Source organism: Pantherophis guttatus, chromosome 4, assembly GCF_059756535.1.
Source record: "Pantherophis guttatus breed Tessera chromosome 4, ASM5975653v1, whole genome shotgun sequence".
Lineage (NCBI taxonomy): Eukaryota > Metazoa > Chordata > Lepidosauria > Squamata > Colubridae > Pantherophis > Pantherophis guttatus.
In genome coordinates, this window is record NC_142066.1 from 159136189 (window position 1) to 159141396 (window position 5208).

The window sequence follows — 5208 nt, forward strand, 5'->3', positions numbered from 1 at the left end:
CTTGAACTACTCCGCCTACAGTCAGAATGGAATGGAATGGAATGGAATTCAGAATAGAATAGAATAGATTTTGGATTTTGGATTTTGGATTTCAGATTTCAGATTTCAGAATGCAGAATGCAGAATGCAGAATGAAGATTTCAGATTTCAGATTTCAGATTTCAGAATCCAGAAATCCAGAAATCCAGAAATCCAGAATCCAGAAATCCAGAAATCCAGAATCCAGAATCCAGAATTAGAACAGAACAGAAGAGAACAGAACAGGTATAGGTCTTCTAGTCCAACCCTCTGCTCAGGCAGGAAATGTGTCGGGGATGGGGATGGTGAATCGGATTGAGAGCAAAGCTGCCTTTGAAGAAAAAGAGAAAAGGCAGCACACCTTCAAGTCTCACTTTATGAAACCAAATGTGTATTAGAATTTAAAGCGTAGCAACCACCAGGCCTAGGCTACAAGGCACTTACATCACCTTGCAATGAAGGTCAATTGGACAAGCGGTCAAGGGGTTGGCTTGAGGCCTGATTCCCTATCCAGCATTTCATCCTATACCTTAAAACCACAAGGCATGTGAGTTTCAAGATTCTGCCAATGTGTCCTAGCAGGAAGGGTGGTTTGCCATTCCTTTAACCACAATGTTACAACATGGTTATTTTCACGTCAACTTTCACCACACGCTTCCCCTTTGCCCACAACATCTTGCAAGCTAAGCCAATGCCAGTGTTGCAAAGCACAATGTTGAGCCACTGAAAAGTCACAAGGTCAGCACACAGATTAGCACTGATTTTATTTCAGGCCCTCCAGCCCTTCATATACGTGATCGTGCAGGTAAATAGGCCTTGATTAAAAAACAACCCAAATGTGCACGTTAAGATATTTCTTCTTACAAACCTATTCTGGAAAAAGGATGGTGTGAAGCAGCAGTCGTGCAGTACTTGTGGGCCTGTCCTCGGGTGGAGGAGGTGTCAACGTTTTGTCCGAAGTGCCTGAAAGCAAGAGAAGAAGAAGTAACACGTGAAGGCCCATCAAAGAGAGAAGCAACCTGGAACGAAGGGGAAATTTCCTGACAGTGAGAACAATTCACCCGTGGAACGGCTTGCCTCCAGATGTTGTGGGGACTCCATCACTGGAGAACTTCAACAAGAGATTGGTCAGCCATTTTCCCATAAGGGATTTCATTGAGGGCCGCATCAGGGTTGTGCTTGAACTTGGGGGGGGGGCAGGGGGGGCGTGGCCAGTTTGGCATCACTCATGTTGGGGGTGGCTGGGGTGGCCTTAACACTCTGCCAGCGAAATGGGTTCCCGAGCTGTGTTTTCGCTGGCAGAAGCACTGCAGGCCGGTCCTTCGCTGTTTCCAGAGCAGCCCCATGGGCCAGATCTAAGTACCCCACAGGCCGGATCTGAGCCCCGGGCCTTGAGTTTGACACCCTTGGCATAGGGTCTCCTGCTTGAGTATGGGGTGGGACTAGAAGACTTCCAATATCCCTTCCAATTCTATTGCCTATGGAGATCCTCAGTCCTTCAGGTCCTGGTTGCCCCAAAGGTGCTTTTTTCAAGAGGCAGCTGGACTTTCTGGTTTTTCTTTGGAGATGTTTCGCTTCTCATCCAAGAAGCTTCTTCAGCTCTGAGACACAGGCCATTCTTTTGAAGACAACAAAGGGCATATTTTGGACAGGCAGGATTGCTGGTTTGAAAGAGGGGTCAAAGAGGCCGTCTATGTCAAAACTGAACTTCCCTCTCTCAACAGAGGGGGAGGAATACAACATCATCCATCTCCAATCTACAACATAGTTCTTTCAGCAGTTCCAAGAAGGCTCCACACCAATTTCCACCACTCAGGTGTGCCCCTGAGGACACAAATGAACCTCCAGGTGACCTTAATGACTCACAAAAAGAATGCGAATGACCAGCTGTCTGCAAGGATTATAAATCCTTCCGTTCCCTACCTTTCAGTCAGAGCTGAAGAAAGCTTCAAGAGAAGCAAAACGTCTTCAAAGAAAAATCAGAAAGTCCAGTTGCCTCTTGGGGAAAAAAAAAGCACCTTGGGAACTTCCAATTCTATTGTTCTATTACTGTCACACCTGCCCCAACTTGGGTTCCTAGGTAAGAAAGACCCTTGACTCCATGTGTACAAAAGGTAGAGCCAAGTGGTTTCAGTACAGCGAAGCCAGAATGAAAAGTTTGCATACAAAGGATCCACAGTTAAATTTCCCTTTCCGGTTCTTCCCCCCTGTTAGATGGTACATGGAAGGTACATGGACCCTCATCTACATGGAAGGAAGGAAGCAGTGGGGTACCAAAAGTTTCCATCTTAAACTCAGTACTCTTCAATATCCTCGTAAACAACTTAGATGGGGGAATAGAAGGGTACCTTACCAAATTTGCAGATGATACTAAGCTGGCAGGAATAGCCAACACCCTAGAAGATAGGCTGAAGATCCAGATGGATCCTGACAGACTTGAACCCTGGGCCCTATCTGACAAAATGAAATTTAGTGTAGAGAAAAGTAAAGTCTTACACTTAGGCAAGAAAAATCCAAAGGACACATATAGACTGGGTGAAACCAGGCTTAATAGCAGTAATGTCAGCACTTCAACCTGCATTTACTCTAGTGCTGACATAAGAAGAGGGGCCAGCTGGCAAGAGGAGGCTTGGCACTTCACCTACTTATTTTCCTTGAAGATAATATCCCCTAGGAGATGAGAGGGAGGGGGGGCATTCCTGGGAGCTTAGGTAGTAGATATGGGGAGAGTGATTTGGAAGAAGGCCAATGAGATGCAGAGATTTGGGGAACGGAAAGGGAGGGTTTGGGGTCAGGAAGCCAGAGCTGGCTACGCCACGATTGGGGCCAGATTGTCGTGCTTAATAAAATGAAAGATTTCTTCAAAGACTATCTGTTTGGAAATGCAATTTATTTTATTTGAAGACGATATCAAAACCTGACAAGTAACTCTTAGAAGGATCTTGCAGTGTTAGTGGACAAACAACTAAATATGAGCCAACAGCGGGGCACTACATGGGGAAGAGTAGGACAAGGCAGTCCCGGGTCTCTCGGACTTGGGACGACTTCTCAGCAGGGAAGAATGGGGGCAGGACGACCGAGAGAGGGGGGAAGAGAGGGCAGGCAGTGGAGATGAGGAGCAATGGAGCTCAGGTGACAAGCAAGGACCGCCCCCTCCTGATCCCCAAGTACAGAGAGGGGAGAGGAGGTGGGAGCAGTGCAGGCCGACCCAACAGCTCAGGTGGAGAATGCCCCGCCCCTCTTCACAAGGCACACCCGGGGAATGAGACTTAAGGAGACACTGTGGGGAGGGAACAAGCACTTGTTGGGAACAAGCACTGAATTCATGGAATTTTGTGTGTCGTTGCCAATGTCTGGAGTTTGCTGGACTTCTTGCCTTACGATCACCTTGTTCCTTTGCTTTGTGGACTCATTGCCTTGTTCCCTTGCCTCGCTGGACTTCTTGCCTTGAAGCCGTCATGCTAATAGCATTTTACCGGACTATTTGCAGCCAGAGGCTGCTGGAGGTGTGTGTGTGAGTGCTTTGCTCCAGGACTTGCCATAAATGTGGGAGCATTTGGGGGAAAGTTGGAGCAATAAAGGGGAGGTTGAACTATCAGCTGATGGTGTTGCCTCCGTGCCTTGCCCTGGGTCATCACAACAAGGCTGAAGCTCAGAAGGCAGTTCCAACAGTTAAAGACCCTGAGGGTGGGTGGGACAAAGGACCCAGCTTTTTGGGTCCTGCTTTTCTTTGAAAAAGAAAGTTCCTATCAACAAGGACAACCGCCCTCCCCAGGGGTGAAATGTTACCAGTTCACTTCTGTTCGGATGAACCAGTAGTGATAAAAACTACCGATTCGGGCAAACCGAATGAACCAGGGTGAACGGTAGAAACCCACCACTGCTGAAGACTCTGTGATATTTCTCTACTACACTGTCCAGCTTCTAATCCTCGTCCACCCAGGGGCATTGGGATGATGACCCAGCTGCCCCAGAGTCCATTGGAAGTCACACAGGTGTTGTTTTGTTTCCCCCCAAAAGGACTTTCTTGGCCTTTTCTTTGAAAATGTTTTGCTTTTCATTCAAGAGAACTGAAGAAATGTCTTGGATGAGAAGTGAAATGTTTTCAAAGAAAACACCAAGAAGGTCCAGTTGCCTTTCGGTGGGGGGGGGAGGGAAGAACACCGTTGGGACAACCATGATCTGGACGATTGAACATCTCCATAGACATTTGGTCCATCAGGGACTGTTTTGGTTCTCCAGCAGCCCTAGATATGTCCGAGCCGCTCCCTGGGTCGTCTAAACCCCAGGTTCTCTGTTCTCCCAGTTTCTTACCTTTCAGAACTTCACAGTTGAAACGGTTGAAAACGCCTTGGGACTCCAGCCTGATGAAGACCCCCTTTGGAGTGTTCTGGTGGCTGCTCACGGTGAACATCTCATAGGGTGGGATGATGACTTCCATTTGGTACGGGCGCAATGAGAACTCAGAGATGGGCACACCGTAACAGATCCTGATGGAGGAGAAGGCGTCCTCGCCAAATCCTTGGGTCACTTCTTTGATCATGGACGAGGAAGCAAACTGTCCGAAGTGCACCACCTTGCTGGAGAAGGTGAAACGGACGCCTTTAATCCCGCAGAAGACTTCATAACAACTGGGCACCATCTTCTTGGCCTGAAGAGCCCTATTTAGGAGTAAGAAGTAGTCCTTGAAGGGAAATTGAAGGTAAGAGTGTTTGGATCCCCTGGCTTTGCGTACAGCGACATTGAAATCACGGTACAGGTGGTCTCTGATGGTGTAGCCATAATTGCAGTGCCATACATCGGGTTGAAATAGCTGAGACCGTAGCCGAGTTTGGCCACATGCAAGATGGCCGTTTTCCAGGTTGTAATGTATTTTTTCGGCACAGGAATATATCCCGGCTTCTGCAGTTTGAGCTCTCTTAAGGGGATGCAGCCAAGATATGGGTCATCCACAGAATTCTTGGCCATGCTGAGTTTGGAGAGACAAGACCTGTCCAAGAAAACAGAAAGTGTGAAAGGACATGAAGGAGAGTAAAGAGCCCAAGGCCTCAATGGGCTTGACCAATTTCCCTGTCCATGAAAATGCCCCTTTTTGTGAGAAATATTGGATCCTGAACTTACAACAGAGAGGCAGTGTGATGTACAATGTAGGGCAATGTAGTGAGACATGTACAGAGCTGTACAATGGAG

General features: G+C 47.7%; 1 pseudogene; it reads right to left on the reverse strand.

The window, feature by feature from the left end:
* Window positions 1–886: 886 nt before the first annotated feature.
* Window positions 887–4986, reverse strand: LOC148114428 (erythroblast NAD(P)(+)--arginine ADP-ribosyltransferase-like; annotated as a pseudogene).
* Between the last annotated feature and the right edge of the window lie 222 nt (window positions 4987–5208).